The following is a 26,349-nucleotide window of genomic DNA, read 5'->3' as shown; positions in this document are numbered from 1 at the left end:
CAGATCAGATATTTGAAAAATGAACTTGCTTGTCATTGTTTTTGTGTCAATGCTTAAGTTACGTGAAGAAACCTATGTTTAAATTGAAGGAAGCTTCTTTTGCATGTCAGACATAATGTGGTGGGTAATTAGATAACTAAGCAAACCGAGGAAAGTGTGGTGGGCGTGACTTGGGTCCGTCGTACAGAAGGGTGGTCCCGGTTAGCTGGAAAATTTTCTCGAAAGATGTGAAAACGATACTGTGAAGACCCTAGAGTCAATAGAGTTAGAACCCCGATTTATGTTGTTTTAGGGGAACGGAATGGGACTATGCCTTATGGGCAGAGAGGTTGAGCTTCGCATTCCTCTCATTTTCCATTCTCCATGAACCAAGTGCAGCATAAATCTGCTTTGACTCTATTGTTCCTTTGCAAAGTGGTTCATCTGGAGCTCGACGCTAGCTACTTCCTAGAGACTTTGCCGAAAGGAAATAAACCCTGACTTCGGGTCAATCGTAAGTGGGAACGGCCAGACACTTCCACTCGGGGCAGACTCGGGAAGACCTAGATCGCAGACCCTATGACATTCCTTGTGATTGCAAGGTGGCGCTTTCTAGACTCTCTTCTCGATGGGCTGCTAAGACATATCCCACAAGTGGACGAGTGGACACGTTGCACGATGGATTGGCTAATCCCCAACAACGCTCACATCCAATTGTAGAAAAGGACAAGTCTCATTTCAGAATCCTAAAGGTGAGTTAGTTACAACACAAGGAGAAGCAGGTAAACCAAAGATCCAGCTAGCAAAGGCAATGTGAATAGTTCAAGGAATAAGAAAATGAGTACTCATCTATCTGATCAAGCTAAAAAAACCAGAACAAGTAGAGGACTCAAATGAAGAACCATCATGGCTAAAACAATATGCGGATGTGTTTCTAGAAGAATTGACTGAAGTACCACCACCTAGGGTTTTTGACCATCAGATTAAGCTAATACCAAGTGTTGCACCGGTTGTGTAAAGGCCCTACAAGATGTCCATTCCTAAAGCTATTGAATTACAAGAGCAACTAATGACCAAGGATACATATGCCCCAGTAGTTCTCCTTGGGGAGCTCCAGTCTTGTTCCAAAAAAAGGATGGGACACTTCGCTTTTGCATTGATTATAGAGGCCTGAACTAAGTAACCATAAAAAATAAATGCCCCATTCCAAGGATAGATGAGTTACTTGATCGATTGCAGGGAGGAAATATATTTTCCAAGATTGACTTGAGGTCAGGATACTACTAGATCTGTGTCAAGGAAGAGGATATTCCTAAGACAGCATTCAATACCAGATATCGTCATTTCAAATTCACCGTAATGTCTTTTGGATTGACTAATGCCCCTACCACCTTTAACAGGCTAATGCAATACATTTTTAGACCATATGTCGATGATTTTGTGCTTGTTTTCTTTGATGATACCTCGGTTTATTCCAAGAGAAGGATCATGAGTCCCAAATTCATATCATCCTTGAGACCATGGGGACTCATAAGCTCTATGCTAAGAAGAAAAAGTGTGACTTCCTCAAGAGGCAGATTGAATATCTTGGATTTATTGTGTCAAATGAAGGAATTTTTGTAGATCCTACAAAGGTTAAGGATGTCCAAGAGTGGCCTCCACTAACTACTGTTAAAGAAGTGTGTAGCTTTCTTGGATTAACAGGTTGGTACATGATCTTCATTAAGGACTATGCCTTAATCGCAGCACCCCTCACAAATTTACTGAAAAACAGATTGCCATAGTGTAACACAATATTAGTGAGTTTGGGAATCTCCCAATTCTCATTTTTTGAATACTAAAAAGGTGCCTCCCGGATAACATGCCCATAAGTTTCTCAAAACCATATGATGTGACCTATCATTGGAAAGCGCTTGAAAAATGGAATCTATTGAGCTATAGAGCACTTGATTTGGAGTTATAGTGTTCAAGTTATGAAAATCCAAATATTTGACCATGTGTCCCAAACTTATGGAAAGTTCCCATATTTTCCAATATGGTTTTGTGTGGACACCCACCAAATAATCAAGTTTTGATCAACTCAAACATAGCTTAGTGACAGCACCAATTCTGAAAGCCCCTAACTTGAGCAAGGAATTTGAAGTTGTCATGGATGCTAGCTCACTTGCACTAGGCTATGTACTAATGCAAGAAGGTCATCCTATAGCATATTCTTCGAGAACGCTAAAAACCCATGAAATGAATTATGCTACCCATAACTTGGAGCTATTAGTAGTTATTCATGCTCTCAAGCTTTGGCGACACTATTTTCTTGGCAATAAGTTCTCTTTGGTCACAGACCATAAGAGCCTCAAATGGATCTTCACCCACACCGACCTCAACATGAGGCAACGTTGTTGGATTGAAGTTCTACAAGAATATGACTTTGAGATTGGCAAAGAGAATGTGGTCGCTGATGCCTTAAGTTGCAAGGCATTCCTCAACTCCCTTATTATGGAGGAACCTTCAATGGTAGAATCATTAGCAACTATGGTGTCAATGCCTAGCAACCCTATCCTTGAATTAGCGGAGGAAGATAGCCATGACCTAGAATATTTGAAGATGTCTATTTTAGGATAAGATTATGCATACCCTCAAGCAAGGAACTCAAACAGAGAATACTTTGGGAAGCACATGACTCCCCCTTTTCAAGCCATCTCAGATATGTCAAGACCCTCAACACGGTTAGAAAGAGCTACCATTGGGAAAGACTTAAGGGAGACATGCTCAAATATGTGACATAATGTTTGTCTTGCCAGCGCATTAAGGAAGAACATGTCAAGATGCCTGGGAAGCTGCAACCTCTTGACATTCCCCAAATTACGTGGAAATTTATCAGCATGGACTTTATTGTTGGTTTACCCTGAATTAAAGGAGGATACAATTCACTTATTGTTATAGTAGACATGCTCATCAAGATTGCACACCTCATTCTAGTCAAGACAAACTATAAAGCTTCAGATATTGCCAGATTATTCATCAAGGAGATATTTAGACTCCATGGGTTGCCTAGAAGAATCATTAGTGACCACGACTCCCTCTTCACATATCACTTCTAGAGAGGGATATTCGAGGCCATTGGGACTCAACTCTGTTTCAATACATCCTATCACCCTCAAACTAATGAGGGTCAACTAGGTCATTGAAGATATCCTTAGAACATATTGTTGTCGTGAACCTAGGAGGTGGATCCAATATCTACCATTAGTACAGTTTGCCTATAATGCTTCCTACCAAAAAAGCATTCAAATGACACCTTTTCAAGCATTGTATGGGCATGATTTCCGTACTCCATTGAAAATTTTAAACCCTACCTTAAGGGTAGAAGCTTCCAAAAAAATGCTGGAGGAAATGGATGAGTAGGTCAAGGCCATTAGACAAGACATTAGAGCCGCCAAGGATAGACAAAAAGCCTATGCAAATCTAAATAGACAAGAGCAACTCTTCAATGAGGGATATATGGTTTTTATTCGTGTACGACCCAAGAAGAGTTCCTTATCATTAGGAGAATTTAAGAAATTGAGTCCAAGGTATTTCAAACCTGGTGCACAGATTGGATACCGTAAGCGCGCGTAGTGAGCGTCAGAACAGAATTCTCCCAGATCACTCCTCCTCCTCCTCCCAGTTTTGAGTGTTGTTTGCTGCCTATAAAATTGCAATCGCGCGTCGCGCAATTTTGCCAATCCTTCTTTTTGCATAAAATCCCTCAAAAATGGCTGAAAGCCCCTTGCTTTTTTTTTCTAACATGTCATTCTATTCTAGAAGTTGTCTACAACTTTTGGATATTTACAAGAAATAATATCCAAAATAAAAAATAGGCTAAACTTATCCAAAAATCTAGTATTTTTGAACCATCCACCTACGGATACTGACACTAATGAGTAATATAGCATTGACTCTCTAGATCAATAAGAAAGCCGAATAACGATGCACTCCCCAAGAACAAAAGAACTCTACTTTTTGCACACAAAACAATGTAGAAAGCTTGCACGACATGAACAAGAGACCAATTGGGTGCAATCTCCCCCCATGCCTTGTGTGAGCGCTCCACAAAGCATTTATTTTATGTATTAATCATCTTCAAGCTCAAATAATAGCCCAAATTACAAAATAGCACACTTTAGCTGTTGAGTTTGCTTTTGTGCCAAATAGAATTAAAGCTAATGGGCGCCCAAGAAGTCAGGCATACCCAAATACAATGTCCAAATACAAATATCTAAATCGTGCGCCCATGCGCATACAAAAATAATAAATAAATATCGTCCGCCTTGATAAATAAGCGCGACAAAATATAGGCGCCATGCCCAAGGTATGCATCCATCAAAATAGTGACGATAATTTGAATACACGCTATCCTCCAATGCTTTCCACTTCCACCGCTGTTATCTCTACACATCAACTGAAGCATTCACAATCGTTAGTAAAATAATACAATTAAACCGATAAAAGTGAATACCTAGCAGTCTTCAGCTACATAAATAAATTAATTGGTTAGAAATCAATCCTAACCTTAATTTATCACGAGTGCGCACTCTAAACTCATAAACGTTGATTAATTAAATATGTATTTTGCGGAATCACCGGCTATGGAATCACCCATGTACACATAAAATTAACAAAACGCCCGAAAAGGATAGGCGTCCCCATCAACTTCTCGCACAAAGAATCCACTTTGTATATGAGCCCCGGTAATAAAATCTTACGGAATCCACCGTAAAACCTCACGGAATCCACCGTGGCACGGAATCCACCGTGAAATATGCCTCCTGGCATCATATCCCCGGGGTGGGATAGCAATTTTCCTCAATTGCTATTAGCTCAATGTGGAGCTAACAGAGTGAGGAAAGCATTTAAGTCTCTAGCGTGCATCCATTGGGCCTCTTCAACAGGATGGTTTTTAAACTTAACCAAATATCTAGAATATCTACGGCCCGTTCTAGTGGTCATGAAGTCAGTATTTATAATAGTTTCAAGCTCAAGGATTTCAATCTCTTCATCTAACAAAGGTGGGTTTTCATAGACAGGGTGTACATGTAATTGGCCTCTAAAGGGTCGTAATAAACTAATATGAAAGTTGTTGTGAATTTTCCAATGTTGTGGTAGTTCAAGTTTAGATGCATTGTCATTGATTTTGTATATGATCTTGAATGGTCCATAGAATCTAGGTGCTAATTTCACAATTGGGTGTTTATCTACACTTTGTAATCTACGTTTTTCTATTTATAACCAAACATAATCATCAACTTTAAAATTCATAGCTTGTCTTTTTTTATTTGCTTGTTTTGTATATGATTGCTGAGCTTTGGCAATCATATCTTTAACTTCATCAAAAATAGTAGCGTGCATGTTAGCAATATCATCAGCAGTTTGTTTGATAATGATGCAACATGTGTAGACAATCTATATCCATAAATAACTTCAAATGGTGCTTTCTTTGTAGCTATGTGTGGTTTATTATTATATGCAAACTGAAGTAAATGTAGATATGTATCCCATGTGTGTGGTTTTGAAATAGTGTAAGCACGCAAAAGATCTAAGATAGTATTGTTAGTATCTTCTGTTTGACCGTTAGTTTCAAGATGAAATGCAAATGAAAAATCAATCTTTGTTCCTAAGTTAGCAAACAAAGTAATCCAAAAATTATTACAAAATCTAGAATCGCGATAAAAAATAATAACTTTTGGTAAACCATGATTAGTAAACACAGTTTTCAAAAATAATTGAGCTGCTTGAGATGCAGTTAGAGTTTTCTTGCATGGAATGAAATATGCTTATTTGCTAAACCTGTCTACAACAGTCCAAATCATATCATGGTTAGCTTTAGTGTTAGGTAAACCAGTAATAAAGTCCATTGAAATTTGTTCCCATGGTCGTGATGGAATAGATAGTGGCATCAGTAAATCATATTTTTACCATGGTGTGTTTTAACTCGTTGACAAATTAAACATTCAGAAACAAAGTTAGATACATCAGTGTCCATAAGTGGCCAATAAAAATCTTCAGTCAATGTACGTAAAGTAGATATAATACCTCTATGACCTTGATATGGAGGACAATGAATCTCATGCAAAACAAAAGATCTAAATGGAACTGTAACACATAATCTCTTTTCATAAAACATGAATCCATTATTGTAAGACAGTGAATCAATAGGAATCCAATTATTTGCAACTAATTTATTCCAATCAGCTTGAAAAGTAATATCCTGATGATAAGTATCTTTCATAGGAATAAGGGAATCAAATGATATCACAGAAATATTATGAATTGTCGGTCTTCTACTTAAAGCGTCGGCTACAACATTCTCTTTTCCTGGTTGATATTGGATAAGGGGATGAAAACTTTGAATGAAAGGTGCCCATTTAATAGGTCTGGGGTTGATTAAGGAGATGTCTAATGCTTTGTTGGTCAATTTTGATCATAAATTCAGAACCCATTAAGTAATGTTTCCATTGACGTAAGGCTTGTACTACAGCTAGCAATTCTTTATCATATGTAGAATATTTAAGATCAGATGGTTTAAGTTTACAGCTAGAATAGGCTATGGGATGGTTATCTTGCATAAGGACTGCTCCTATTCCAGATCCACTAGCATCAGTAAAACTACTAAAAAGAATGGTCTATTGAAATCAGGTAGTTGTAATACAGGAGCATGGGTTAATGCATGTTTCAAAAAATCAAAAGATTTTTGTTGATTGTCAGACCAGTTATACACAATACCTTTCTTTAAAAGTTTTGTCAAAGGTAATGCAAGTAATGAAAAATTTCGCATAAACTTTCTGTAAAAACTAGCAAGACCTAGAAAAGAATGTAAGTCATGCACATTTTTGGGTATGGGCCAATTTAAAATTGCTTCTATCTTTTTAGGGACAACCTTAATACCTTTTGATGAAACAACATGACCTAGATATTCAATTTCTGTTTGAAAGAATTCACTTTTTTCTCGATTAGCATACAATTGATTATCTTTTAACAACTTGAAAACTAAAGACAGATGTTCATAATGCTCATTCTCATTTTTACTGAATACCAATATATCATCAAAGAATACTGAACGAAGGACAATATCAATATTTCAGAATAATGATAACAAAAACGAAGTATATTGCTTAACTTGGACATCCCCAATAGTAACTTTCACATTAGGAAATGCTACATGCAGGTCTCTAAGTGAATTATTTGTAGCAACATCCTCCATCCATGCTCCATATCAACAAAACATTTTCCATTTTTATAAAGACTCTTAACCATAACATTAATTTTCAACCCATGATCAATGAAGGCAATGCAAGGCACCTTAAGATCTCCCACCATGATTAATGGTTGCTCTAGCCTAGTGATTTCTTGTATAGAAATTCTAGGAATAAATCATGTTGGCTCATTTTCATTGAAATGCATTTAAATTATCCTTCTTGAGGTATGGCTACAAACAGCTCCATTTTCATTAGCACAACAACTATATTTTGAGCATAATTGTCATATTCCTGCATTACTTGTATTCCTATACAAAAGCATTAGTTGGATTTCCAACAAACTATCTATTTCTCCTCTTTTTAATATATCCTCATAAAATTCCCACTTGGCAATGCCAAGAATTTCACCCAAGGATAATTCCCACTACAAGGATATGAGGGTCTAGTGACAGCCATTTGCGACGAGAAATAGCGGCGTCGCTATTTGTGTCGCTAATAGCGATGCAAATAGCAACGATACACAGACGAAAAAAATGCGGGCGGAAACCCGAGCGCATTATTTTGCGCGCATTCACGAAAGAGAGAGCGAAAGGGAGAGCGAGAGGGAGAGCAAACATCTTGCATTTGAGAGGGAGAGAAAGAGAGAAAGAGAGAGAAAGAAGACTTCTCACCGCCACCGTCGCCGCCATTCGTGAAGAAGAGGAGGTGGTGTACGAAGGGTGAAGAGGAGCCATTGTTGTGAAGAGGAGCCGCCAAACCCTTCTTCGAGCCTTTACGGTGAGTGCATTGTCCATTCTTGCTTTGCTTTTGTGTTTTCTCTCTCTCTCTTACTTGTTTTTGGTATAATTCGTGTGTATTGAGAGAGGGAGAGGAAATGAGAGAGAAAGAGAGGGAGAGGGAGAGGGAGGGATAGGAAATGAGAGAGGGAGAGGGAGAGGGAGAGGGAGAGGGAGAGGGAGGGAGAGAGAAAGAGAGGGAGGGAGAGGGAGAGGGAGGGAGAGAGGGAGGGAGAGAGAAAGAGAGGGAGGGAGAGGGAGAGGAAATGAGAGAGGGAGAGGGAGAGGGAGAGAGGGAAACATTAAACATAATAGGGAAAGAGAGAAAGAGAGGGAGAGGGAGAGGGAGAGGGAGAGGGAGAGAGAAAGAGAGGGGGAGGGAGAGGAAATGAGAGAGGAAGAGGAAGAGAGAAAAAACATTAAACATAATAGAGAAAGGGAGAAAGAGAGGGAGAGGGAGAGGAAATGAGAGAGAAAGAGAGAAAAGGAAATGAGAGAGGGAGAGGAGAGAGAAAAAACATTAAACATAATAGGGAAAGAGAGAAAGAGAGGGTGAGGGTGAGGGAGGGAGAAAAAATGAGGGAGGGAGAGTAGAGAGAAAAAGAAATGAGAGAGGGGGAGAAGAGAGAAAAAAGAGAGAAAAAACATTAAACATAATAGGGAAAGAGAGAAAGAGAGGGAGAGGAAATGAGAGAGGAAGAGGAAGAGAGAAAAGGAAATGAGAGAGGGAGAGGAGAGAGAAAAAACATTAAACATAATAGGAAAAGAGAGAAAGAGAGGGAGAGGGTGAGGGAGGGAGAGGAAATGAGAGAGGGAGAGGAAGAGAGAAAAGGAAATGAGAGAGGGAGAGGAAGAGAGAAAAAACATTAAACCTAATAGGGAAAGAGAGAAAGAGAGGGTGAGGGTGAGGGAGGGAGAGGAAATGAGAGAGGGAGAGAAAGAGAGAAAAGGAAATGAGAGAGGGAGAAAAGAAAATGAGATAGAGATAGGAGAGAGAAAAAGAGAGAAAAAACATTAAACCTAATAGGGAAAGAGAGAAAGAGAGGGAGAGGGTGAGGGAGGGAGAGGAAGAGAGAAAAGGAAATGAGAGAGGGAGAGGAGAGAGAAAAAACATTAAACATAATAGGGAAAGAGAGGAAGAGAGGAAGAGGGTGAGAGAGAGAGAGGAAATGAGAGAGGGAGAGAAAGAGAGAAAAGGAAATGAGAGAGGGAGAGGAGAGAGAAAAAGAGAGAAAAACATTAAACCTGATAGGGAAAGAGAGAAAGAGAGGGTGAGGGTGAGGGAAAGAGAGGAAATGAGAGAGGGAGAGGAAGAGAGAAAAGTAAATTAATTGTTGTTGTTTGTTGTTGTAGTAGAAGTAGTAGTAGTAGTTTTTTTTCTTTTCTTGTTTATTGTTGTTTAGTTTTCTTATTTTTTGTAGTAGTAGTAGTAGTAGTTTTTTCTTCTTTTCTTATTATTGTTGTAATAGTAGTAGTTGTTGTTGTTGTTTTTTTTCTTCTTCTTTTCTTGTTTATTATAGTGGTAGTGGTAGTGGTAGTCGTAGTCATAGTCGTAGTGGTAGTCGTAGTCGTAGTCGTAGTTGTAGTCGTAGTGGTAGTGGTAGTCGTAGTCGTGGTTGTGGTCATGGTCGTTGTTTTTTCTTCTTTTCAACGCTTTATTATACTAGTAGTGGTAGTGGTAGTGGTAGTGGTAGTGGTAGTAGTAGTGGTAGTCGTGGTTGTGGTCGTGGTCATAGTCATAGTCGTGGTCGTGGTCATCCTCGTCGTAGTCGTAGTCATGGCCGTGATCGTAGTCGTAGTCGTAGTCATGGTCATGGTCGTAGTCGTGGTTGTGGTCATGGTCGTAGTCGTAGTCCTGGTCGTCATCGTAGTCGTAGTCGTGGTCATGGTCATGGTCGTGGTAGTGCTAGTCGTAGTCGTAGTCATAATCGTAGTGGTAGTCGTAGTGGTAGTGGTAGTGGTAGTTGTGGTCGTGGTCATTATTTTTTCTTCTTTTCTTGGTTATTATACTGGTAGTGGTAGTGGTAGTTGTAGTGGTAGTGGTAGTGGTAGTCGTGGTCATGGTCATGGTCATGGTCGTAGTTATAGTCATTGTCATCATCGTAGTCGTCGTAGTCGTAGTCGTCATCGTAGTCGTGGTCGTGGTTGTGGTTATCGTCGTGGTCATGGTCGTTGTCATCGTAGTCATGGTCGTGGTCGTGGTTGTAGTTGTGGTCGTGGTCATGGTCATGGTCGTAGTCGTGATCGTGGTCGTAGTCGTAGTCCTGGTCGTGGTCATGGTCATGGTTGTAGTCGTAGTCATGGTCGTGGTCATAGTCGTGGTCGTGGTCATGGTCGTAGTCGTAGTCGTGGTCGTGGTCATGGTTGTGGTCGTAGTCATGGTTATCATCGTCGTTGTCATCGTCGTCGTAGTCGTAGTCGTAGTCGTGATCGTTAAAGAAAATGAGAAAGGGGGAGGAAGAGAAAAAAGAAGAAGGAACGAGAGAGAGGGAATAAACATACACCATAATAAAGAAAGAGAAAAAGATAGAGAGATGGAAGGAGAGGAGATAATGAATGGATAAAAAACAAAGAGAGAGTGGTAGTGAGGTCCGGTGAGGTCCGGTGCAACACCACGAGACGGGAAACACTCCGACATATATACGTTAATTTGTGGGTGGGTGGGTGGAGACTTTACATACATTAATTTTTGTTGAGTTACAAGAGAAGAAATCCCTTCTCAAACAATTTAAGAAAGAAAAAAAGAATGATAACAAAAATAAATTGTTTGTCGTAACGTAGACAAAATGGAAAAGAATGAAAGTCTTGTTGTTCAAGATCACGAGGCATATCTTAATCAGCATGTCCCATGTCCTTGCTCTCAATGCAAGCTGGCAATTAGACGAAAATGCCGATTGTCTATAGAACATGTACGACGCTTCGGTGAGTTTCAATCTGAGATCATTGATCAGGCGATCTTGGATTTTCAGCAAACGGTAAGAAAAGTTAATATCAATCATGCATTGTACTCACAAGCTAATTGAATACCATATACAAGAAGATTGGGTGTGGCTGGTAAATTTTCTATCCAGGGAGGCGACGTCTCGTCCCAAGGAGAAGTGCACCCTTTGTGGCCAATTAAAAGAGTTCATGGGCATTCGATGGATAGAGTGCCTGAGCCAATCCACCACTTGGAAGGTACTACCCAATCTATACCGTCAATACCAGAGGAGACAAGTAGCCTTCCAGACCTACCTACAATCTTGGAGCCTAAGATGGAGGCAATAATCGATGCATTGATTCCCATGGAAGTCGAGACTTTTGATCCTCCTAGAGAGGAAGCATCCATACCATTATATGATGGGTGCCGAGTATCTCGCCTGAAGACATTGCTTGCACTCCTAAGTGTACAAGAAAAATACGGGTGGAGCGATGCGAGTGTGCAAGCAAAGTGGTACTTGAAGGAGCTGGAGCAACAGTTTCACGAGGTCTATATGGATTTCTTGAAATCGATTCCGAAAAAAAATGGACAGATTTGCGTGACACCTTTGTGTTGCCGGCTCATTGTGAACAGGTGCATGAACTCATTTGTTTGTTAATTGTATTACGACATGGTACATGTCACAATAGTTAAATCTCTCTTGTACGTGTTTGTGAACAGGTAAACTTCTATCCAAACCCTCGACAACCTCTATGGTGGTATGTTATACCTTCAGCTCCCCAAAGTGCGAGAGTATATGATCAAAGCGATATTCCGAGCATAGATTAGGATAATATGCAAATAGAGGGGTTGATATTGCAAGGGGTGGAGGCCACCGAAATCTTGGAGCATGTAGAGGAGCCAGCATCGAGTAACAATGATGGAAATACAGGAGTCCAAGATTTCTTTGAGAACGAGGTAGACTCATCCTTTTGTGGTGACATGTCTATCGACCTTCCAGTGTATTCGGAGTTGTGTCAGGAGATTGACATGGAACCATAGGATACTTCATACTTGGAGCATCCACTTACTCAATTCGTTGACTAGTCACTTATAAGGGTACATAAGATATGCATTTTAAGTGAGATCATTTTTTTAGTATTTATATTACCGTGCTTTGTATGATTTAAATTGATTATGCTAACATCATTTTTTGTCTGTGCAGGTGACCTTTTTGGATACTTAGATCATCAGGATGAGTCGAGGAATGAGCGATGAGGAGTTGCAAGATATCTTCACGCGCATGTCTCTAGATCAAATGGCAAGATTCAGAGACATGGCGGTGGACTAGGAGCTGTCTTGGACATCGTCAGGCCGCTCTATTAGATCTACTTCGGCGCGATCAGATGCTTCAGCTTCGAGCAGACGAGGCCGACGCTCCAAACTTGGGCTAGAGGGAGGGATTGCTTTAGGGTCAGGGGGATGCTGTAGAGATATGGAGGCAGTGAGCCCGCAGTCGACACAAGATACAGGTGCTACTCCTCGCTCTCGTGGCGGTTCCAGGGAGCGTGGCTCAGGTGGTTGCTGCGGAGGCACGGACGCAGTGTCTCCGTCTTGTCATTTTACTGGAGTTGCGTCACCTCTAGGATTTGTTACACCTATGGGGACGTCTACTCCAATTACTCTGTCTTTTGCTCAACCGTCTGCAGGTGGCACCTCTATGGGTGCTACACCAATAGATACTACCCCGGTCGGTACACCAGATGTACAGGGGTCTCCTGGATATGCCCAGGAGCGTGGTCGCAGGTGGGAGAGAACCCATCTTAGGCATACCCCAGAGGGATATGCCTATCTTGTCAATGATAGGTCAGGAGCCATCATCATGAATGATGAGGGGAGGAGGGTGATGGCTCGCATGAGAGAGTTGTGCCAACAAGTTTTTCGGCACAACGTCTTAGATCATTGGAAAAACATACCGGAGGGGAGCAAGGACTACATAGTAGCATCCTTGCATGAGGAGTTTCCAGTTCCATACACAGCAAATAGATTTTCTACGGGTTGGATGATGGACTGCATGCGTGCATATATGTCACACAAATGATCGGACCTACGCAAGGCACTCAAAAGTGGGGCTGCAAAGCCCGAGTGGCTAGACATGGACAACTGGCACCAACTGAGGGAGGAGGCTACAGATTCTCCAGGACATTGGAGTCAGCAGCGCGAGGCGGCGAGGGCACGACTAGAGGCCGAAGTGGTCCATCATCTTGGAAGTGGCGGCCACAGGATATATCTGGAGAACTTTGTAAGTTTTTCTTTTGTTTTGCTTGCTTATTTTTTTGCAATATCCTTTGTACTGACAATCATGTTTCTAACAGTTAGTATTTTGTTTTCTTTGCAGCACTCCATTACAAAAAATCACAATCCGACTGGTCTTGAGACTCGATATGCAGAGAGGCATGGACTCATTGCATTGATCGACCGATTGTATAGACACGGCGGCCCTGTAAGTCACTCATCTTTCTTGTCCTAGTTACCATGTTTAATTAGAATGCATTATTGTATGGCGGACTCATGTGTAGTTGTTTCTTTTTTAGCAGAGTCCGTTCGATGCTCCTTTGCGGTGGGACGAGCTTTCGAATGACGAGGATGTATAGCTCACCCTTGGATCCCTGGAGCTCACACACCCTTCTTTTTTGGTCGCCTGATCTGTGTAGACATTTTCTATGTAGTAGTGATATCTTGCCATAATTGTACCAGTCGCTTTCATTATGCGATCATGTATTTATTTCATGTATCAGTGTTATGATTTAAGTACACTTTGTTTTTGTTTACATGAGCATTGTACACAGGGCAGAAACTATTTTGTATGGCCCGTCGCTATTAGCATCGCAAAATAACCTGCACACATCGTTATTTGGCGTCGTTATTAGCATTGCAGAGTGTCGTTATTTGTATCGGTATCAGCATCGCAAGCAAATAGCGACGCTGATAACGATGCTAATACCAGCTGTTCTATGGCGTCGCCAATAACGACGCTTTTGCGACGATAGGGGCAAATTTCTTTATTTACATTTTCGTCGCTTTTAACGTCGGCATAAGGCCTAAATCTTGTAGTGTCCAAAACTTTTCCAAATCAGTATCTATCTCAATATTAGACTACGATTTGTAACCTTACTATTTGCCTTTCAGTTTATCATGATCCTCATTCTTTCCTTTTAATACACCTTTCATGGACTTCTTAGGTGGAGGATTGACTTGAGGTGAAGATTGATCAGCCTACCACTACCTCTCTTGCCCTTTTTGATGTCCCTAGATTCCGATCATCCCACTTCCTCTTTTCCTCTACAATAGCCTTGGTATTTTGAACTTTGGCAAGATATACATAGACATAGAAAGAATCAATAGGAGCATCCCATCCTATCATTTGCTAAATATAGTGCCCTACCTTGTTTAACTCATCTCTAGGAATATTTCCTTTCTCTACAATATGCATTACATGTGACCAAGGTTTTGTTTTCTTGCTAAACATAGTCTTGCATCTAGAATCCTTCTTATTAGAAATATTCTTAGTCTTTTACATCTTTCCAGTCTAGCTTCAATCCTTGCTATGTGGTTTCATCCCCCAAAAGTAGCAAGGCTTGGTTGTACTGTAGAGTTTGCTAATTGAATAAACAACTTAATATTTTCATATTCAAGAGATTATTATATAGTGTAATCTAAACAAGCATATCTCTACTCAAATTCATGAAGAAACTCTATTATAGCTAAGACTTTATTGGGCTTTACAACCCATTACAAGAAGATTCTCTTTGTGACAAGCCTTGCACCTTCTACAAAGTATTCATCTTTTAGTGCTTTCTTGAAATCAATCCATGTGGTTCCTTGAACTACATAAATTTCATTTATGGATGATGTTCATTCATCATAACTCACACATAATATCGATCCATTTGGTTCATACAAATCCCCAAAAACTTCAATTTCTCTATGTAAATCTTCAAATACTTTGATACCTTCTTGCCATCAAGCAACTTTACGTCATTTTCTACATCCTGCAATGCTTTTGTCACAATTAATTCAAGGTTAGTCCCTTATAATGCATAAGTTTATGCTTCCAAACCAAAAGTAGATCATATAATTGCATAAACATCAATTCCTAAGTTTTACACAATGAAAATCTAGCTATATTCAAGTCTTCATGCATCTATTCTATGTGGCATAGATTTGGACAATATGCATACCATCTGTGGTTCAAAAATTGATTTGATAATAGCCCAATGCACAATCAGCCAGATAAACAAACAATCCTATTCTAGATTGCTTTGCAATCCTCCTTTTATCTTCATATATAAAGCTTTGTATTCATGATATTAGAGACTCATGAAAGCATCAGTTCAGCCCTCTAGATCATTTGATTTAGAACCAAAAAGGTATGTAGATCTGAGATGAAAATGTATGATAGTAGTGTTGTCCTATTTTTTTGTATACAAAGCATATGTGCCTTATTTTAGGGAAACACAGTAGACACGAAAAAATAAGAAATAGGACAACAATGTGTTGTTATAATTCAACATGTAATCCCCTATTCTTAGCCTTTCTAGGCCAATCCTAATCATCTTCAAATATATCTTGAATTATGACCTATCTTCATCCCAAAAGCAGGCCTCCAAAACCTTTAGAGTTTAGCTAAAGAGAATCATGACCATGCTCATTTTACAAAGGAGAGATTTGTGACAATAGTGGGCTATTGTAAATCAATCCTAAAATGTCATGTTTTTAGGCATAAAAGTGAGCATAAAACTCTCAAAATATCTACCCTTTTTTGTAACAAAGCACTTGTATTTGTACCTTGTAGTGATAAGTCCAAAGTTTACCCAATATGACCTATAGATGATAGCCAAAAAGTAAGATGTATTCTATCACTCGAGGAAGACAGAAAGAAAGAATATATGTATATGTTACAATTTCATGTATGTGTATGGATAAAAATATACAAGTTTTATTACATAAAAGATATTGCATATATATACAAGCCTCTATATATCCAAACACAAATGTATATTAAGCCTTTTATGTTACAAACTATAGAATTTGTTTTTTTTATATTGTTTTCATAACATTTATGCATACTTTAAATACCTTGAATACGTCAAGGAGAGGGCTCAGGGGTGAGAGAAAGAAGAGGAAAAGAGAGAGAAAACAGGAGAGAGAACGAGTTATGAGAAGAGAGAAATACTAGAAAGATAGGAAAGAAGAGAGAGAAGCCATGAAAGCTGAGTACAAGTAGATGAGATGAGGGATAGTAATCGTATTATGGTTAAAGATGTCAAAAATATATCTCGCACCTTTTATACCTATGTTAGTGTGACAAGGTATTATTAGTAATTCTCTCACTAAAACCTATCTTCCCAACTTCTTACAATCCATCCCTGCTCAAAGTTTTTGGCCCACAAAAACAAATTTACAATGGCAAAGAAGGATGGATGAAATAGAGTACTACTCTATTTCAACTATACAAAAGATAAGAAGTGAATCAAGTAATGACAATTTATTCGCTAAAATGAAGACATAAAGAAAAGCCTCTACTATATACATAATCTAGATGTCTTGAAAAGAAATTGGAGCCTTCAAATCTTCAAGAAATAGATTCTATAAATAATAGACAACTTATTTAAAAAACAGGCCATGTTGAACAAAAATGACATATCTTCTAATAGAAGTATCCAAATAGGCTATGTGACATGTCAAAAGGTAGCTATTGAAGAGTACTTTAACCCTATATAGGTGGTATATTAGCCATAGAACCAATGAGCAAGTTTATTGATGGATCCATTCTTTAGAGTAGAATAGAGAGACTTGGGTACTTTCAATAAAATTAACTCTCTCTCCTAGGACTCCAAGGGTTGCTTCTCATCGGCATACACCTTTATTTGAGCTTGAGCTTTTCTAAAATTTATCAAAATGCAACTATGAATCCCACTGTGCTACACATCATGACAAAAATAGCAAAGGTGAGTCAAGGCAAAGCCACAGGCTTAACCTTCTTTGCAACTGTTTTGTACTTTTGGTATCCACCCTTGCTTTAGTCCTGTTTTGCAACCCATATTGTAGCTGATAACATTCATGCTCACCAAACTATTGAATGACTTCATACATCTCTAAAGTGTCAACATAAATAACCTCTTTTTCTACCCTATTTTTAGCATTAAGTGCTGCAAAAATTTTAGCCACTGTATCAAAATCAACCGGTCATGAAAACAGCCTTGAAATACCTTCAAACCATATGTCTTCAACTCTTTTTCATCCCATCCTACATATTTCTTTTCAGCCCTGCACATGGCTGGAATATTCTTAAAATTGCCAAGACTACATGCTATCCATTCCTACAATCCAGACACAAACACAATTTCCCCCTTTCTTGGAGGCATAATTATCTTCCTAGAGGCACTGCCATAGCCTCCACTTACATCAATGTTGTCTAAAAACCCTTAAACTCTCATGCATTAGCTGGCATGGGATTATCTCACAGCCTATCCTGATTGCAGGGATGATTCACACAAATAGTGAGAAACTATACAACCTTTGTATTGTCTTTACTCCAAACCCGAGCATATGAAGAACCATCATCCAAGACTTTTGTTTCCAGCCTTGATTCCAAAATATAGGCTTGCCCCAAAATCATCAGATAATTACATGAATCCTACACAAAAAAATGATATTCATCCCTAACATCTCCAATAGTCACGGGTACATTCGGACAAGCCACATAAAGATCCCCTGATGAATTGTTTGTTGTCCACATGCACCATCTCAAATCTACATCAATCGGCCAACCTCTATTCTCATACAAGCTGTGTGTGATAACATTGATTTTGGAACCATCATCCAAGAGAGCTATGCAAGGTGTCTCTCTTTCTCCCACTTTAACATTTGTCTCTATTGTAGCATGAGCCCAATGCGTCCGTGAATAATGACTACTTGGAATCAAATGAGCATCTTCTTCTTCATGAACTTGTTGATGGACATCCCCAATATACATAGTCTTCTCTCTATGCTTACTGCTGCCCATAAGTCCAGTTTCAGCCCCACAAGCTTGCTGTCTACACTCCCATTTAACCCATTTTCAACATCAGTCTGCTCCACATCAGCATTACATGCATTACCATATTCCCTTTGAAGATGTTTCTCTATGTCTTTGTCAATCGGCATCAATGCTTCCAAAATTTCACCATCAAACTATCCTTTTCATTACACCATGTCAATGATTGCATCATGAAATTCACGCTTCGCAACTTCACCAAGTGTGAATTCCACTCTACTACCAAGTATGCGATCTTCCAAGACCTTTTTAAGATTTGTGGTAGTCTTAAGATCCGATTGTAACCTATAATTGGGTTGCTTACCCCTTTTCTTCCCTTCTTGTTTCTTCGCTTGAGATGCATCCTCCATAGCATGCTCAGGTATGGCTTTTTCAGCCTCTTTCTACTGATGCATTTTACTTCATGTTATGTGTTTAGATGGGCTTGAAGAGGAAGGACCAGCAGTATCCTCATCTCTTCTTCTCTTTTCTTCCACAAGAGTTTCTTGATTATAAGCCTCAGCCAAATAAGCATAGGCTAAAAATGAATCCACTAGTGCGCTCCATCCTATTCTTCCTTCTATACTCTAACTTGCATCAGCAAATTCAGACTTTGGTGTTTTTCCCTTGTCCATGCAATCTAATGCTTGCATCCAAATGCGAGATTTTGCTTTATCCATGCCTCTTTTACGAGCTTCATCAATCCTTTCAATTCTCAACCCATATGTGGCTGCATCTATGGCAACAAATGTTGTCCTTGCAGTCATATCTTCCAACCTCTTCTGCATGCCACCATTTTCAAAATTTGGCTCTATTGAAAGACCAATGTCTATTATATGTATTTTATCATCTTTCCAAAAGACTAACCTTTTTGCTTCTACTTAATGATAGGCTGTACAGCCTCACTTTTCATACTGTCTTTCAAGAAAAACTCTTCTCTCAAAGCTTTCTTAAAAGCTGCCCAATCAACATCTCTTCTATGTAACTCATCAATTCGATCATGCAAAGCATGTATGGACAAACAGGAGAAATACCGACTCCATGCATACTTTGGTACTCCATGAAACAACATCTTTTATTCATACAATCAGATGATGGCTGAAACATTTTGACCTTTAAACTGCTTCAATTCTTGTCCCACTGCCTGCAATGCATTCATAGCTAAGGAATCAATTCTTTCTACTTCCTGTTGAGTTTGCATCTATTGTTGTAGCAACAACTGCTACTGTTGTTGTTGCTGCAACAAAGCAATCATCTTTTGTAAAGCATCACCACCACTTGAACGTGCAGAATCCCACATCTTTACACACCTGCTACTATTGACCTTCACGTAGGGTTCACCACTATCGAAGCGTTTGGGGTGAAAAGTCTACCATGGGGGTAAGAGATAGTAGGGTGAAGGGAGATTCAGGGAGAGGAGTAGATGGAAGAGAAGGGTTTTAAAGAAATAGAAGATGTGGAAGAATACTCATAGAGGTGAAGCCTATCAATTTATTTCTGCATCTTGAGAAGATAAATCTCTTGTAGACCAAAAACATGCATAAAACAATAACTTCCTCTCTGCTGCTCAAACCACCAATCTGATGCTTCTATTGGCTCAAAAGGGAGGTAAAATATCACGACACCCGCTTAAAATTCTCCCAGATCACTCCTTCTTCTTCTCCTAGTTTGAAGTGTTGTTTGATGCCTCTAAATTGTGATCGCACGTCACGTGATTTCGTCAATCCTTCTTTTTACATAAAATCCCCCAAATATGGCTGAAAGCCACTTGCTTTTTTTAAAAACATGTTATCCTATTCTAATAGTTGTCACAGTTTTTGGATATTTAAAAGAAATAATATCTAAAATATCAAAAATAGGCTAAACTTGTCCAAAAATCTAGCAGTTTTTAGATATCCACACTACGGACATTAACACTAATGACTAATATGGCATTAACTCTCTAGATCAATAAGAAAACCAAATGATGATGCACTCTAGATTTTTTTCACACTGTGTCCGCGTAACGGCACAACACCGATTTAGAAACTCAACTGCAAAGAGCAACAGTTTAGAAGGGTTCCATCACAACACATTAGCCCTTACATGGCACCTACATATCCTTAGAACTCACCTATCAAATTTTCAAAATCTCATACCGAGTGTTTTGCCTCACCTTAGCCCCCAATCCCTTCAATGAAAATATTCTCACCATTATCACATTGGAACACAATTAGATGATTGGAGCAAGGACTTGTAATGGGATCTTGTGGTAGGAAAAATGAAAGTTTTATAGAAACTTGAATTTTGGGGCAATAGGCAGAGGTTACCATTGGAAGTGACAAGAGCTGTGTTCTTTTTTCATCATGGACATTCCTTCCAAATTGTGCACAGGGATGTGGAAGTCAGCAATGTACTTGCTAGATACCAAATTTAAGCCACATGTTAACACTGGCTTAGTAGGGCTACTTGCAACTAGTGATGAAGGCATGTACTACTCCAAGTTATCCAGAATATAGCCAACCCAAAGCCAAGGTGAGCACCAAGGGAGATTTCTATAACTATGGTAGCCATTTGTATCAATTTGTTCATTGCACACTACCCTTCCAAGACAGGATCCACCATATCAACAAGTTTCTCTCGATCATTACCTCTAGAAGCTTCTGTCTAATAGAATGTGAAGCTCAAATAGAGGGATCAGCACTCCATAAAGAGAACCTCTTGTCTCTACACTATTGAAGCATAAGAAGAGGCTACAAGTGATAGAACAGTCAAGCCTCATTTTGTCTTTCACTCACTACTCCGAACAACCCCTGTCTCATCAAATATTAAGAAGAGAACAAGAAGATAGAAGCCTTTAAAAGAGAGTTTTCTTTCTGGATGCAAATGTTGCAAGAGGCTATTGAGTCCTAAAAAGCGATGCTCGCAAAGACAATCTAACCTCTTCATATACCAGCAACTATAACAATGCCTTGCAAGCGGAGGTTATCAAGAGAACGATTTAGTTTATTAGTGTTGCCAGCTTTTGTCATACAATAGCCCCAATAATTGATTGAAAAATATGAAGAGAACAAATTGCGCAAGAGAAGAGAATTCCACAGAACTTGCACAAAACAAGACTGGGTACAATCCCCCCTACGCATGGTTGAGCACCCCACCATGCATGTATTTATAATATTCAATTAAGCTTTTGTGCTCAAAATACATTAAAAGCATCATTTTTTAGTTTGTGCTTTTCCTATACTTGTATGACACTTTTGGGTAAATAAATCAAACACATTCTATTATAAATAGATTTACAACCAAAAATAATATTTTGTCTTTTTTAAATAAATACATCCAAAATAAATATATTGCATATTTGTGCATGTAGAGTCCTTGAGCTAATAGGTACATACAAAATATAACGTTTCCAATAATGTTATTCCACGTTGTAAAGCACATAAATTCCATGCATTGAAATATGCACTCCAAAATAATAATTATACCCAACTCCATGTAATTATCTGCTCACCACAACATAAAACACATTAGTATCTTTCCATCTATCTACCATACATAATAGAACCCGTATCACATGCACATATTTGCACAATAAGTCACAGATTATGCGGCAAATAGATAAAATCGACAATAATCAAAATCATCTAAATTTCATAAATTCCATATTTAAATATAATTTCATAATGATCATGGCTCTAATGATAAAGTTGTGTTGAATGAGTGCATGTCTTGGAGTGTCTCTAAAATGTGATGTGATCAAGGGATAGGAAGACACCTTGCTTGCATGGAAGTGGTAGCTGTGTTCCCACTATATACGGCTATAGGTAAGAGAGGCATCAATCAAGTCTCTCTACTAAAAGGACATGCTCTTGGCCCATACAAAAGTAAGCATTCAGTTCTTCCTCAAAGTTGTTTTTTCATTCAAATCAAAGATGGGGATGAGGCCCCACTCAATGGTGGTCAATGTCCTCTCTAAGATGCCTTGAAAGGCCCTATGTTGTCCATTCTTGCTATAGGATGAAGATCAAATATTAATGTAGAGATCTCTAGTTGTAGACTTCATGAAAGCTCCAAGAAAGGAAGAAGATGAATTGTTTTGGAAAAGTAACCACACTTACAACTCCTTCGATGTCTTGTAACCCTTTTGGACTAAAATATCTCCAAAAATGATTGGAAACTTGAATACAAGATGGTAAGTTGGATCCTATTATTTCCAATTTAGTCAAATTCTCTTGCAAGGTCTTCAAGAAAGGTTGCCATAACCCTATGATACTCCATTACTAGTCCTTACAGCTCCTATTCCTGCTATGCATGCCTGAACTAGGGGAGATTTTTGTAAATTATAACTCGATCCGAGGAAAGAAAAGATAGAAGGGACCAAAGACTGAACCTCTAATACTAATTATAAAGAAGATATGTGAGGAGAGAGAAGAGAAGATAGAGAAGACTAAAGAAGGGAGAGAGAATGAAGGGAGAGAAAGAAGTCAAGGAAGCCATAAAAGTTGTGAGGAAGGTGAAGAGGCTTAGTTTGATTCAAATTTCTAGATGCCCTAGCTAGCTCCCTTTACACCTTTTATACCCTAACCATGTGATCAATATTTTACCCCTAACTCTCTTCCTTACATGTAAGAGACAACTAGCAAACATGATTAAAACTCTTGAAATGATAAGAGTCTATTACTCATGTTATGCATAATAATATGATGTCATGCATGTTACGCATGTAGCTCAATACCATTCAAGGCCTTTGGTGGGAAAATTTATCAATGATATCAAGATAATATAGCATATTATCATGACCTGTTACATGATGATAAAGGAAAAACACTTAATTGTTTATAGCCACAGCTTGTATCAATTCTTCTATAGATATTACTATGTTGTATCTTGGTATTGGAGTTGCCATAATATGATATGTAATCATTCTTGGATATATGATTACCAGTCAATTTTATGTCAGATGGATGTTTGCCTTAGTGATGATGGTCTCTACTCTGCCATCATTATTAGTCATGTGAACTTGCAACTTCCTACAAGTGAGACTACTTCTATTTAATGAGTTTATACATCCCAACCCTTATAATGAATTTTTTACCTATCAGTGATTTAACAAGAAATGCTTCTTTCCTTCAATTTTTTTCAACAATTAGTATGTCATCAAGGCAATGAAAAATGGAGGTACTCCCTCTATAATACAAGTCCGATGGCATTTTTACAATTCTTTGTATTATCCATAACCACTTGTAGCACATGGCGATGCCCTATCGATTCAATGATTTTACATAAAATCTCTACAATCTACTTCCCATATTTAATATTTCATGTGTTATCTATGGTTTTTAGGACTGTCTCTCTCCTTGATGAAACTAACATGATATTTATTAACGATTGTCATTGAACGCTAGACTAACTATCTAATACAATGGAACATCCAATCATGTCCAAGTTTCATAGAACAACCCTCTCAACCCACTCCTTCACCTCTAAGCAGCACTTATCAAGAATATCATGTTATATTGACTAATAAAATTAGCCATAAATTCCCCAATATGCTTCCATGCATGTGTCTAATTGTCATTGTCCACAATTATCATTCCATGCCCAAAAAAAAAGATAGCCCTAGCCAATGCCATTTTTGCTTCTTCTAAAAGTGTCACATGAGAACTCTTATGGACAGAGGCTTGATGGATACTCGCTTTTTTCTTAAACTAACGACTTCCCCCATCATACCATACTTGAAACTCTCTAGAGTTGGAAGCAAGGGGTATCTGAGACTAAGAGACATTTTCCCATTCGGGTCACTATAGAAATTCAAATGAAGGAAGGAGATGAGTTCAAAATAGCATTTCATACTAAAAGGGGATTATATCATTTCTTGGTTATACCATTTGAGTTTTCCAATGTACTTGCTACTTTTTAAGCCCTTATGAACAAAATATTGCAGCCTTTCTTATTAAAATAGTCATTGTATTCTTTGATGACATCCTTATCTATCGCAAGTCCAAGGAAGAGCATTTGAGGCATGTATGGGAGGTCTTTGACACCCCAAGAAGACACACACTCTTTTCCAAGATGATGAAGTGTTCTTTCATGGAAGATGAAGTAGAATACTTAGGTCATATTGTCATATTGTGGGATAGTAAGGAATTAGAGTGGATCCAAACAAGGTAAAATGTGTCAAAGAATAGCCTACCCCTATGAATTCGAGGAGGCAAACTTTCAAGTAGAACACCAATACTAATATCGTCATCCATTTTCAAATTTATTCCTACATGTTGGGTTAGAAGTCCTTCCATGTAATTTAAATGTGTAGCAAGAGGTGTGTTGGACTTCATGAGATGTCATCTAGCTCCAGTTTGGTAATGGCCTGAGCCTTATCATCATTCTTTTGCCAAGTGACTGCAAGGTCCGCATCACGAGGCTTCTTCTCTTTGCCACTGGTGATGGCCCAAAGACCCTTCTTCATTAGGATGAGCTTGATGCGGGTCTGCCAGGTGTGAAACCCGACCCCTTTGAAGTGAATTGTCGAAGAGTCCTTGCCCATGCTGGAGTCGGAGGATGAGCAACAAATTAGCTTCAAAATTCTCAGATTTCAGCAACAGAAGACTTGATCTTGAGTGTACTTGATAAGCACAAGTGTCAAAATACACTTTTTTTTATAGAAATGGAGCTTACTTCATGGACTATCAATGCCCTATGATGGCACCCTGAATCGCAGCGTGTACAGAGAACGAGATGAGAATGAATGAGACCAGCAACAAATCAGCTTCAAAATTCTCAAATTTCAGCAGCAAAAGACTTGATCTTGAGTGTACTTGATAAGCACAAGTGCCAAAATACACTAGATGAAGAGTATCAAGAGATATTAATGCTTGTGGCTCAAAGCTTGAGACCTTCAGAATGACCTTGAGAATCTCCCTTCCTTGATTTGATGCTGAACAAAGTGCTGGACAACTTCAGATTTAGTGGATCAGAGTGGTAGAAGCTTGATTTGAGTGTCATGAGAGAGAAAATAATGGAAAGATGAAGCTTTGAGTACTTCGCTATGGCAATCACAGTTAGGGTTTGCAGGGCAGCCTGGTTTTTCACAGATTGCAGGAGCTGTAATGCATCATTTCCAAAACTTTTTTATAGAAATGGAGCTTACTTCATGGGCTATCAATGCCCTATGATGGCACCGTGAATCGCAGCGTGTACAGAGAACGAGATGAGCATGAACGGGGCGGGCGTAGTTTTGAGCAGCATGCCAAAAAATTCACAATGTTGGGCCATATACATCCTAAGGTCAAGGTCGCATGTGAGAGGAAGAAGTGTCCTGATGTGGGGAACAAGTCCTCAGAAGGAAGCATGAGGAGATACTGCCTGGATGTGGAGATATAAGAGCTCCAAGAAAGGTTGGGACTAGTGCTTGGCTATGGCTTCCATGGAAGTTTGGTGAAAATAGAGTAAGAAAATGAACTCATTGGTTGAGCAGAGTTGGAGAGAGATGGGAAGGGGGGTTTACTAATATGAACTTATGTATGCCATGCTCACGATGGCTCTGATACCATGTAAAAACATGGATCTAGAGCGTGGCTTGAGGCGAAAGCTATGGAGGTTGGAAGAGAAAGAGTGAGTTCATGAAGATACTAACATGGCTAACTGTTACACAAGTGAATTAGGTTCCAAGATGGAAGCTTGGACTCATAAACACAATCTTGTCTATAGATTGACAATGACACAGAGACTTTACTGAAGGACAAAAGTACTATGACATTGCATTAGAAAAGAGAGCAAGTACAATGCTTTATAGGAACTGGATGGTAGCACTTCTCCTATTGTGCTTATGGGATTCTAGTCCTGAGCCCACACTGCTTGATACAAAGAGGCTAAGTAGGTGTGATTGTAGAAATCTCAACATCTCTATGTGAAGAATAGAACCTAGCTCATCAAAAGATTCTGAGAACCATCCACTCAATGCATAAGATACTCTTAGGGTTTTGCCTCATAAGAGAGGTCTTCACCCAAGAAAGATGCACTCCCTAAGAAACTCATTGGAAACGTGACAAATGTAGTAGGGACCCTTTGTATATAGAGGTTTTCTCGATGTCTAGATGGCTGGTCGAGCTTCTTAAGTATCCTAACAAGCCCACAAGGTATTACTATTACCTAATAGGCCCTACAAGATGTGTCAAATTCTCTGTGGATCAACCAACATAGCCACTTTCACCAAGTTAATGTTAACTTTAACATTACTAATGTAAAATCTCAAAGTATAACCTCTTATTATTATATGAGTTCACAAAAACCAATGGCATCATCACGATCATTGTGGGTCTTTGTACATACATGAATAAAATTTCAATGTACAACTATGACTCTGAGAGATCTAAGATTTTGCATAAGAGTGAGTCCAGCTCTTGT

Source organism: Lygodium microphyllum, chromosome 19 (assembly GCF_053477565.2).
Source record: "Lygodium microphyllum isolate KBCC chromosome 19, Lygodium_microphyllum_v1.1.10, whole genome shotgun sequence".
Taxonomy (NCBI): domain Eukaryota; kingdom Viridiplantae; phylum Streptophyta; class Polypodiopsida; order Schizaeales; family Lygodiaceae; genus Lygodium; species Lygodium microphyllum.
The sequence above is the reverse complement of the archived record's forward strand: the minus strand, read 5'-3'. Positions refer to the sequence as shown.